The sequence below is a fragment of the Thunnus albacares genome, chromosome 23, assembly GCF_914725855.1.
Source record: "Thunnus albacares chromosome 23, fThuAlb1.1, whole genome shotgun sequence".
Classification (NCBI taxonomy): domain Eukaryota; kingdom Metazoa; phylum Chordata; class Actinopteri; order Scombriformes; family Scombridae; genus Thunnus; species Thunnus albacares.
Window position 1 is genome coordinate 21,483,885 of NC_058128.1, and position 12,695 is coordinate 21,496,579.

Sequence of the window (12,695 nt, forward strand, 5' to 3'; positions counted from 1 at the left end):
GGTGAGGGATGAGGGTCGAGAGGTGAAGGATGAAGGACTGAGGGTTGAGGGGTGAGGGATGAAGGTCGAGAGTTGAAAGTATGAGGGTCGAGGGGTGAGGGATAAAGGAATGAGGGTCGAGGGGTGAGGGATAAAGGAATGAGGGTCGAGGGGTGAGGGTCGAGGGATGAAGGTCGAGGGGTGAAGGATGAGTGTCGAGGGGTGAGGGGTGAAGGGATGAGGGTTGGGGGGTGAGGGATGAAGGGATGCAGTGGTAAGATGTGCGGCTCATAGACGCAGGGATGAAACAAAAACACGAGGCAATTAAGACGTAGGGAGCAGGCATGTGGGGTAATACGAACTGGCCCTAGCTAGGGCTGAGGCAGTCTGTTGCCGCACTGTAGTGGTGGCAGGATAGAATTATCGGTGTGGCAGTGCGGGGGGCGCTGGGTAGGGAACCCGCAAGCGAGTGGTCAGCTGGAGCAGTGGTGGAACTGGAGGCTGTGCAGAACTGGATAGCCTGGCTTTATAGGCCGTGGAGGGGCGGAGGCCAGAGTGAAAGTGCTCACGGGCACAGTGTTAATGACGGCTGGAGCGAGGGGATCGGTGACGGAGGGTGCTGAAGACACAGAAAAAACATTTGGGTGTTGAGGAAGGGAGGGGAACAGGGATAGAACAGTAGGAAATTGAGTGGGTCCATCAGAGGGAGCACTATGGCTCGGTGGAGGAAAGGATAAGGGGATCTATGTGCGGGGGTTGATTGTGCAGCCTGCGGACACAGGGATGAGAGAAAAGACGAAAAACACAAGACAGATCAGAGAGGGAGGTAGCAGGCCCAGGGGAAGATACAACCTGGCCCTGCTAGAGGGCTGAAGCAGTGGCGCTGGGCGAGGAACCCGGAAGTGAGCGGCCGTCTGGACCGGTGGTGGAGGTGGAGGCAGAGAGGAGCAAGAAGAACCTAGCTTTGTTGTCGGTTCGGCGAAACGGGATTTGTATTTGGAGTTCAGCCTGGCCTTCAGCCGGGGCTGAAGAAGTCTGGGCTCTGTTATAGTTCTGACGTCATCAGTGTGCGGCGTGCGGCGGCCCGGCGGGAGACAATGAACCCAGAAGAGCGGGAAGATTTGAGCTGCCGGCGGGAGAGTTGATGGAAGTAGAGTCTGCATAGAGTTGGAAAGTTTGTCTTTATCATCGTTTCATAGGAGTGGGAAGACCGTCTCCTCAAGAGCTCGCCAGAGGTGAGCAAACATCTGGTTGAAGATGTTAATCGCTTGGAAAAGAGCCGCGTCGGAGTGGGCCATTGCGTGGATGTGTGTGGAGTGTCTGGATCCCAGCTGATCAAAAGCGTGGCGTCTGGATGAGAAGGGTTCCATGTGGATGTGGTGGTGAAGGAGATATCTCGTTGGTACTGCTGGATCTAGTCGTGTGCGGTATGTTGCTGAGGAATGTGGATCACTGAGCACGGGCGGGAGGTAAGTGTTTGCGATGCAAGCGTGTCGTAGGTCGCGTGAGAACTGAGACGAACGGGAGAGAAAGGGGTTAGACACGTTTATATAGGTTACGTTATGCACTTATGATTGAATTAGTGAGGCGCAGGTGATTGAATTTAGTGTGAGAGAGGAGTGTGGTCTTGTTCCTGAACCTTTGTTATAATAATAACTCCATAATAGCTAACCTGCATTCAGCTGAAATGCTAATTTCCCCGCCTAAGTTTACAAATTGTAGTCGCCATATCAGCTGTGGAAAGTGTCCTGCCAGCCTGTTATATAGCAGAGTTTGCTATACGGCTGTTCTATCTCTACTGTAAATGTGATGTCAGTCCTTGTATTCATGTATTATATCTTAGCATATACAATGTAATGGGTTTCAGTGTATGCTGTAAACTACTTTTTTTTCCTCTCTGGTAGACATATGGTGCTAAAATAATCCTTTGACATGCTGAAATCTAATGTTTTTAGCTAGCCACAGCACTTTGGTAGCGTTGCAGCCCTTGGTTGTATATTGTGTTTTCCCCTCCAGTGGTGTGTGGTGTGTTGCACTATTAAGTTTATTTAACCTTCCTCTGGTGGAGAGTAAACTGCTCCATAAAAGAGGAAGGGTTTTAGGCAGTTATGAGACAGAAATCAAAGTACAAAATTGTGTCTTTTAATAAACTGTGTGAGCTTATTGTCCCATTAGTGACTGAGAGTTGTTTCCCTCTCTTCAATAACTTTTTATTGAATTAAATGTGCAATTATGAAAACAAAATGGCAGGGGGACACTACAAAGAAAATAGAAATCAGTTCAGAGAGCTGTTGTGACTAGCATATTCTTGATTTTAAAATATCTTAATCGTGCATCAGGCAGAATATTTTTCTGTCTGGTCTGTCTGTTTGAGTCTTTGAATATACCTTTAGAACAGCAGTAAGTGATGTTAAATGGCCTTCTTGGCATTTCAGTGCTTGCCAGTTATTTTTCAAAAAAAGGCTTTGTAACTTTGTGACTCATGTAACCACACTATATGAGGGGCACACACTGGTTTCCGGCTTGCTAGCGTGTTTAGCTGTTAGTTTGCCGGCCATAGTAGTTAACCACTGTGAGTAGTTCCTGTGTCACCAAAACTCTAGAAATGCCTATTTCATGAAGACATACGGATGAACTTACGGATGCCACTTTCTAATGTGACCAGACCTTTACTCTGTGTCTGGTAGGCCTTTCCTGGGAGAAATCATCAGTGCACAGGAAGTTATGCATCTTATGCAAATAAGAGCTGATTAGAAACACAGTGTTTAATAATAGACACTCAATGACACGTATAAAGGGAAAATGGGAAAAGGAACTCATTATTGTAATATCAAATGGGGATTGGCCAAATATGTGGAAGAATCACCAAACCACTAGTTTGCAAAGATGGAGGGAAGTTTCCTGGAAGAATTTAATCAGATTCTTTATTATGTCTACGGTAAAGAGCAAACACTTGAATAAAATATTCTGTGTTGGAGTGAATGTGGATCTGTAAATGTTGATCATGTATTGGTTGGTCATGTATTCAGGAAATGCTCCAAAATAACCAAATTCTGGGAAACAGTATGTACAGCAATAGAAAGAATATTAAGGTAGAATATTCCTATGGACATCTCTCTGCTTTACTTTTGTAATTTTTCAAATGGTCCTACAGCAAAAAGATGAATATCTGGTTTAAATATTAATAATGGCTTGTAAAAAGGCTATTACATGGAAATGGGGTAAAGCTGACCCTCCAACTCTGGGTCAGTGGACACATATATTTGAAGAAATCTATTTGATGGGAAAAGTGACACACATTGTGAGACTGCAAGAAACCCAAATGGAGAAAAAGTGGGAGAAATGGACATTATCCCAAAGGATGGAAGCAACACTGTAGACTACATGGAAATTGACAAAGATGATGATCTCTTATTATTTTGCATATAAAAACAATAAAAAATTAAGTAAAAAAACAAACAAACAAGAAACACAGTGTTCAAGCCTGGACCCAGAAAGAAAGGTATACTGTGGTAATTTATCACCCAGGCATACTAGAATATTCTTATGAGTAAACAATGACAAAAACCTCACTCCTAAGTTAATGATGTTCATACATCGGTCTACCTCCATATTGAAAATATCCTTTTACCCAAACTTACAATTTCATTTAGAAACAACACAAGAGAAATTGCAAAGGGTGCTGGGATATTATGCCAAATTCTCTGCTGTACTCTCTCCAGGTAGAAAACTGATGAAGACTACAGAAACTCTTAAGTGCATTAACAGAAAATCCAACGAAGATGATGTCACCATATACCCACACTGTTTGACAGACAGATGATTTCTGGAAAGTCCAGAGTGGCTCAGTAGTGGGGATCAGTAACATCTCATTACGACACAAATTAAATTAAGAGTCATGCGGTCTGAAGTTAAAATTCGCTCGAGGAAGAAGCGGATTATTTAGGGGAGGAGCTTAATTGTATCACTCAACATTGGCACCATCTCAAAGCATTTCAAAGTGAACAAGTCATGTGTTTGACTTTCAGTCAGTCATCTGATAATTTGGAAACAATGAGTGTTTCACTGGCAGAGACTCACAGAAGGTCAGGGAAGTAGACTCAGCTCTTTATTGTTTACCGCTACATCTAATGTGTGGGATGTAATGTAGATGGTGGTTGTGTTTTCTCAGCCTAGCTATTAGGTCATAAACCAAAGTACTAGACAAAATGAGAGTTTGATCTGATAATGGCGCTATATAAAAAGTCAGGAGATCAAAGTTATTATAATTCATCCTCTGGGAACCATCAACGTGTATTTTTCACAGCAATCCATCCAACAGTTGTCAAGATGTTTCCATAAAGAACTGAAAGGTCAACCTCATGCTGACGTAGAGCCCAGTGTTTGTTGGGGCAGCAAAATTATTTGTATTTGAATAAAAGTGGAAATAGCTGTAACAATGCTGTTTTTGTCATAGTATAATTATTCTAATTTTAGGATATTAAGGTGTTAAAATAAATAATAAAAAATAATTTGCAAACTGTTTTGCAGGGAGGGCTCCCACATAGGGTCTCAAACCCCGGCCTCCTAGACCACAGACAACTGTACTGACCACTCAACCAAAGCTCAGCTCTGTCAGACCCATAGACCTGCAGCTGTTTATACATCCTTCATACAGGGTTAGACAGCAGAGTGGAACAGAGTCCCGACCTGCTTGCTGTTATTTGACATCTTTTTTTTTCTTCCCAAAAACAAATCATTTTTAAAGTATTTGTAGGAAATAAATATTCGTAAAAACTCACTATTTTTGCTTTTTTTCCAAATACCGTATTTGGATTCGGCTCCACCCCTAGATGAGACGCTATGACGCTGACCAAAGATTGACGGGTACTACTTTGAGCTGCATGTACTGGAATAAATTATAATATCATTTGTGTATATTTCTCACTTTCCAGCTGTGGTCTGCGGTCAAACACCAACACAGAGAGCAGAGGAGAGGCTGCAGCACCACTAGATCCACCCAGCTGCTCGGAGTGGAGAAAGTGCACGTGCGTTCATCGTGGTCATTATGTACAATGTGAAATTTCAGCAGAGGTGTTCATCATTTAGCAGTGCTGCTGCATATAGGGGAAACACTGCTGGAGAGATAAATATAATCCAGAAAGAGTCAATCAGGTCGCTTGTAAAAATGTGATCTGTATATAGTTGCATTATCCAGATAATGACATCCAATCATGTCCTTTGCATTTATATCTGTTAGTTTGTTTTATCTGCAGTCTGTCCGCACTGTGATCAGATCTTGTCTAAGTCGGACCAATGACACCAGATGTCAAAAGTAACTGGTGATCTATTGACATTCTCCAACTTGTGGGAAGATACCTTCTCACAAGTATGCGCTAGCTGTTCAAACTGTATACACACCTGGCTGAGTGTGACTGACAGTTCAGTCAGTGAGGTAGATCCGGTCACATTGCACTGCCTGCATTTACACTTTACTCCCTCGAGCCATAATCTAAAAGCTGCACATGAATTGCCAGTCACAAAACGGTGAGGATAATCAGATTCAGAACAGGGGCTGCAGGTTTGGTTAAACATGTGATGGCTCTTTTATTCTTTGCGGAAAACTGGTGTTCCAAATAAGTTGGCCAGTTAAATGTGTTTATAGTGCTGAGTGGCACAGATGGCACTGTTGTTGTTTTTGTCTACAACATGCACATTTTTTGGCCTCCTATGAAATTTGGAAAGCAAAATGTTGCCACACCAGTGATTTTAAGGAAGGAGGACAGATCTCTAACTAGATTCCACTTGGCTTCCTTTTTTTATTCAATACTGATATTGTTACACTCAGACTATTCTATTATACTGCTAACACATAATCTCTACTTCCTTTTATTTCTCTCTTTTTTTCTTGCTTTCTTAGGATGAATAAATACCTCCAGCAGGCTGAGGTGGAAGATGACCATCAGTGCTCCTCTTAGGCATTTCTCATTCTGGCATGACAGGCTTTGGGGCAAAGCACACTGCTTGGGGCAGTTGATGTGTGTTTCGAGGCATTTTATATCTTTGACATTAACTACCCCAAGCACTGTGCTCCTGCATGGAAGTTTATCCAGAAAGCGGTCTATGAAATGGTAGGAAGTGAATCCACACCTGTGAAATTTCTACATAAAGCAATACTTGCAAGTAGAGACTAGAGGACTTGATCCTTTTTCTTTTGCTGCCCATTGGCTCAGACTAGTTCAATGTATCTCTGGTTATTGGCATTTTGTAACGGCAGCTTAAAAGTCAAGAACAGGTTGTTTTTTTGCCCCAGACTGCTTGTGGGGTTACTCATTTCAATCAGTGGCCTTTGTTGATTAGCTGCTTGTAATGTGCTTCAGTGCACTTTATATGTCTGACATCAGCTACCAGCAGTGTGCTCCTGCATGGGAAGTAACAGATTATTTTTATAGAATAGAATAGTTACATTACCTGACACTGATGGTTATGGGCATGTTATCATGTAGCAATCATGCTGTTGCTGTTGTTGATTCAAATGTTAGTGTTTATCAATTGAAATACTGAAATATTTTTCTAAAATACCAACATTGTTTAAAAGTGTGTTGTTTATTGCATATATGTATGACTTACATTACCAAATCTCGGATGTATTTTGTAACAGGCCAGTATATCAAAGTAATTTAACTGTAATTGTAATCTTCTAATTGTAAGGATAATAACTTATTAATGAGGTAGAATGAACTCGACATTGCAGTTAATATGAACTAACATTTGGATAGAATATTCAACACATATTATTCACATAATACTCTCGCTGGGTTAAATGAGCAACCCATTTAACTGTGTTAGATTAACCCAGCATGTGGTTGGTCCATTAGTTACCCAGCGGTGTAGTTGAAAACTACCCAGATTGGGTTGTTTTCAGCCCTGCATGTTTAAGGGTGTAAACATTACAGACTGAAAGATGAATGAAAATCCATGTGAAATCCACTGTTTGATTGGAACATGTGAACGGAGCTCAAGGTCTTTAAGTTTGCATCCTGAACCAAACAATGGTTTGGTTCTGATTTTCTTTCATTTTTTCCCCTGGGATCTAAGTTCTTTTTCTCTTTTACTTTTTTTTTCCCTTCCTGGCCTTCATCATCTTTTCGTTTCATCCTGTTTCACCTCCTCCTCACTCTAATTCTCTCCTAATCTCTAGTCTTTCCTTCCTTCTTGCTATTTCCCTCTCTGTCCTTTAACCTTCACTCTCGCTCTCACTCCCCTCCTTTGCTTTTCTTTCCACCTCAAGATAACGTGTTTTCATTTTTCATCTCTTCATTTCTTGTCTCTCCTTTTGTCTCCTCGTCTTTCATCACCTCCTTATCTTCTCCCACAATTGCATCCTTTTGTTTTCTCACCTGTAATCTCTTTGATTTCTCTCCTTTCCTCTGTTTTCCTTTCCCCTCCTATCTTCCACTTTTACCTTTTTTTTTTCGTTCCTCACTTCCTTTCATTTCCTCTTTTTATTTCTCATTTCCTTTCCTTAATTCTACTTCTCTCCTCCCCCCTCCTCATCTCTCTTCTTGTTTCATTTCCTCACCTTCTATCCTTCTCTCCCGTCCTTCATTTTCCTCTTTATTCCACCCCTCTCTACTTTCACCCCTTATTCCTCTATTTATCTCCCTCCCTGCACTCTTATCCCTTCTGTCAACCATGTAATTTTTCTCCCTTTACCCTCTTTCTCTCCTCTCTGATTTTCTCATTTCCTCCCCTCTCCTGGTCTCTCCTCTCCTTTCATTTCCTCTCCTTTCTTCTCTTTTCCTCCTCTCTCCTTGTCTTCTGTCAGCTCTCTTCTCATTTCATTTCACCTTCTCTTTTCCTCCCCTCCCCCCACTCACTTTCACTCCCCCCCCCCCCTTCCGCCGTGGATCCTGCCGCGCAGTGTTGTGGCAAAGGACAATGATCTCATTCACGTCGCCTTGGGAAAATGTTTGTGACACTCCGGAGTGCTGATGGGCACTCGTGCGATGCCACCAGGCGGCCGGGACCCGGGTGGGGGGAGGTTGGCTGAGAGTGGGAAGATGAGTGGGAAGAGCACAGTGTGGGCGACTAGTGGAAGAAAGGGATGAAGTAAAAAGGGACAGAGAGGCTTCTTTCAATGTCACCCTGTAATCCAACACACTTCATCACTTCCTCTTTCTGTCATCCCGTGCCCCCGCCCCTCTGGTATTTCCCTCGCTCTCCTCATCTCTCCCTTTTGCTCGCTTACCCCGTACCTCTTAATATCCTGTCGTTCGGTCTCTCGTAGACAGGTACAGGCATTTTTTTTTTTTATCTCAGGAACGTTACTGTCACATTTATGAATGTTCTGAAGACTGCACAGTGGGAGTGAAAATCAGACTGTGTAAATTTAAATGTTGTGGTTGTCACTATGAGGACTGCTGCCACTGTAGATTGAGTTGTAGCTGAAAAGAAAGAGAAATCAGCTTAGTAAACGCTGAATAATTTGATTTTGCCTCTTTTTTTTATGTAGCTCTCCACCAAGCTAACTGGTTAGTTATAGCAATAAATTGTACCTCAGAGTCATTAAGTCTTTAATTGGACTTAATGGTCGGATGGCAAGCTGAAGCTGTCTGTCCAGCGTGAAGAGAAACAAGGATGACAGTGAAAATTAAAGCCACCTGTGCAGAACATCGGCAGTGATTATAAAACGGGGAAAAATACAGAGGCAGTGAACGCAACTTAAAGCTGCACTAATAAATATTCTTATGAGAACAATGGATAAAATGACTTTGTGGCTTTGTCACCTTCCACATTGCACAGAGACTCTGCAGCAGGCACCGAACAGCAGACAGACACAGATAGCAGCTAGCCGGTGAACATAGTGGAGCATTTAGCAGCTAAAGAGTCAGATATTTCCCTCAGGAGTTGAAGACCAAAATAGAGATAAAAGCATCAGGTAGCCAAAAACACGACTCTAAATGAATGTTAATGTTGCTCCGTGTTCCGTTAGATGTGTAAATAAGAAACTGTTTTCTTTTAAAGGATATTCTTTGGTATTTTTGCTTTTAGTGGAGTTGAGTGGCAGACAGGAAACAAGCGGAGAGAGAGATGGCTCCCTGGCTGGAATCGAACAAGAGACATCGCAGTTATGTGGTAGGTGCAGTCACCATTCGGCCAATGGGGTGCTCCAGAAACAGTTTTCTAACGAATTTGCCATATTGACTTTTTAAGATGATAATATGTCATTTTTACAGCGTGTTCAGGTGTGAAATTCAAACTGCCGTGTGGGAAACAATTACATTTTCAATCTGGCTGGGCGTTGTCCTCCAGTGGGACATAATTGTAAAATGCAATGTCTCCCTCTATTATATGCAATAGATATCTATACTATATCTATTGCATGCTCGATTTACTGTTCATGCAAAATGGAGGAAACTAGTGAGCTGTGCTGAACAGATTATAATGACACCAACCCACGATGAGATGCGTTGTAGATTCAAGACCAAAGGTAGGAAAATGGATAAAGGCAACACTGATGCCTGCCAAAGTCATTTCAAGTGAGTCAACACAGGCACTGTGAATGAATGGAGCCAAGTCAGTTCACTAGCTTGGTTTACATCCAAATGTAGCACAAAAATGTAAATGAATGCATGCATTTGTTTTCTTTAGTTGCAATGTTTTGACTTCTCTTGGTCGACATAGACTGACTAACCAAACTACTGCCTTGAATGCCAAAGCAAAATATGAAAATGTCTACTTATGTACAACTGATATCTGTCCTTATGTGGACAATATGACATGATGTTTAGGGTCTTAGTGGGGAAACAGTGACATTTGTTAAAATGTTTCAGCTAACATGAAAAACCTATGAAAGCTCAGTTCAGCTCCTCAGACCCTACAATGTTCAACAATGACACAGGGACTGAAAATCTAAATTGTGAGAAAATGAAGCCCTTTCACTGCTCACCACTCATCATTTTTTTTTTGGCTTTAATGAAAATGTCATGAGGACAGATGGAGGGAAAATATGAAGGAGAAAATTAGAAAAAAAACTAACTTACACTTGCCATGTAACATCTGTTGTAACAAATACTCAATTTGTGTATCATCTGTTAAATATTGTGGGAGCAATGAACTGTGGGACAGCAGTATCTCCTTACCTTAACATAAAGGATGTTCTTGTGTGTTTCAGGATAAAACAGTGATGAAAGGAAGAGGCTCTTTCCCCGAGCAGATTTCAAACATCACTTATCACAGCTGACATTTCAAGACAATCCCCTTTCCTTCCTAATCAACATTTTTGAATGCATGCTGGGAGTAATCCATGATAAAACACCAATTTATCCACCCTCGACCAGGCTGAAGCAGTCATTTGTATATTCATGCGTCCAAAATCTTTCAACAAAAGCACTTAAGTTCCTTAGCAAAACACAGAACTCCAGCTCACAATTTACATCCTTAAATCACAAACCCTCTGGCCTCATGCTGATAGATCTTCTTTTTTTTCCATATCCTGTAACCTTTTGCAACAGTGATGACTCTAAATGGTAAGGGCATTTTCTCACAAAATATGAAACATTTGGGAGTATGAGACACACTGAGATGTAGTCTGCAGCGCAGTCAGCGCACACATCCTGTATGCATAATTCATCGTCTCCTCTGAAGTCTTTTCTGCATGTATATCAATGCAAAATGTCTGACTACACATACGGTAAGGTCTGGAAGCTCATTCATAAAAGATGTTAGACTGTTAACAAGTTTCTCAAAACATTCACCTGCTGCAGTGTATTCATTGTATATAGATTTTTTAAAATTTAAATATTATCATCTTTACCTTCATTAAGATATTATTGATCATTATTGATTGATTCATCATTTAGAGCATCATAGTTGGCGTTTTTTGGCATTAGTTGATGTTCTTCAAAAGTCTACTTTAAGTGATTTTTACACTCTTCTGTATCCTTCGCCTGTGACATTAAATGCATTCCATTACACTACATTAAATGCAAGAGTTATTTCATCATGAAAAGATGCAATTTCTTATTTCTTTTTTTGTGTAACTACAGTCTTCACCTCAGTTTTCAATAACTATCAGGACCAGATAAATGTGCTAAGGTGTAACAGGGAAAAACATTCCTCCCACTCTCTGTACATCAAGGACAGTGCAAACTTCAGACTACAAATAGTAGCTTCATCATGTTTTGGCCATTGGTGTCAGTTAGTATGTGTTAATTTGATTAAAACTGCACTAATACATATTCTTATATTAACAATGGATCAAATGATGTCATTTTAAAGGGATCACTTTAGAGTGACAAAACCACAGAGAATGATCACTCAATTCTGCAGTTCGCTCAGCTCTATGGAGCATTTTAGCGTCTTGTCCATGGTTTTGGTTTTAAGGCTTGCACCTTTACTGTTTTTGTTCAGCAGGCAGCTGTTTTCAGATAAAAAGCTCTGATAAAATCAACTGTACACTACCTGCCCAGCACCAAGCGGAAGCAAGACAACGTTAGCAACTAGCTGCTGAACATAGTGGAGCATGTAGCGGCTAAGGAGCCAAGATATTTCCCTCAGGAGACCAAAACTAAGCTAAAGGAGAATGAATATCTGATTCACACTTGTCAGATGGACACAAACATGACTGTAAATGAATGCTAATGTTACTGTCAGGTCTTGATCTACCTGGGTGTGCTGCCCAAGTAAGAGCCTATGTATGGGAAATGCTGTAAATTGAAGCGTTATTGACATTACGCCAGAGCTGCCTTGGTCACTGTCCGCCGCTGTCTTTTAAGATGTTGTTGTTGTCATCACTACTGCATTGCATTGTGGGATATTTATGCTGGAGTAGTGTTCAGCGCTTGCATACTGTAATATTTCCCCATAAATAGTATGCAATTCACATGCTGTTGGTATCATGGTAAGGTTTCGGACATACGTATAAAATTTCGGGCACAGCATGTTTTTTTTAGGGTGACACTTATATTCCACTCAGGAGCGGCTGAGTCACATGTGACATCTAGAGGTAAAATTCAGTATTACTGGTCTGGTCCTGTATTTGGCTTAATATTAAACCGGTTTAAAATTTTTTTACATTGGCCCAACCCTACTGCTCAATGTTGAGGCAATTAGCAAATATTAACTAACAATTACACCACATTACTTTAAAAGGTGATAATATGTCAATGTTGTGTTTACAGCTTGCTCTGCTCACCTGTAGTGGCCCAAAAAATCTAAAGTAAACACACATTATATTTAGGAAGGTGCACAATATCAACAATATCAAATGCTTTATTTTTACTTTACTGCTTTTCCAATTAATACTATTTATTGCACTCTAGCCTTTTTAGCACAGTATGCTACTTGACATTTCCCTGTACATATTGTATGACAAATAAAACCTTTTAAATCTTGAATATTTACACCCCAGAAAAAAACTTACAGTAGTGTTGGTTATGCAATATGTTAAAATGGGGAGTGATAGTGAGGCGTCCACCCAAAAATTAATTAACCAACCGCATATCCCCCTTCCACGCTGGTTCCAGGACACCAAAACCTGGCATTTATTTTAGCAGAAGACATAAAACATCACTTATGCTGCTGGAAATATTTGGACGTGATGTCTATTGTTTATGATTGGTTCCTTTAGCTGGAGAGACTTAAAGGTCAGAACAAGCTTCGGTTCCGGCATCAACACCGTTTTCTTTATTTCTGTGATCATGTAGGAGAGATGTGTAAAAGGAAGGCGCTCA

At 41.1% G+C, this 12,695-nt stretch overlaps 1 long non-coding RNA gene across 1 annotated transcript in view; it reads left to right on the forward strand.

Annotated features, from left to right (window-relative positions):
* Positions 1-10,295, forward strand: part of LOC122975203 — a 30,976-nt gene extending 20,681 nt beyond the window's left edge. The window contains exons 2-3 of the long non-coding RNA XR_006400595.1: positions 9,013-9,096; positions 10,136-10,295. This is a non-coding gene — a long non-coding RNA (uncharacterized LOC122975203). The remainder of the gene's footprint in view (positions 1-9,012; positions 9,097-10,135) is intronic.
* The last annotated feature ends 2,400 nt before the right edge of the window (positions 10,296-12,695 follow it).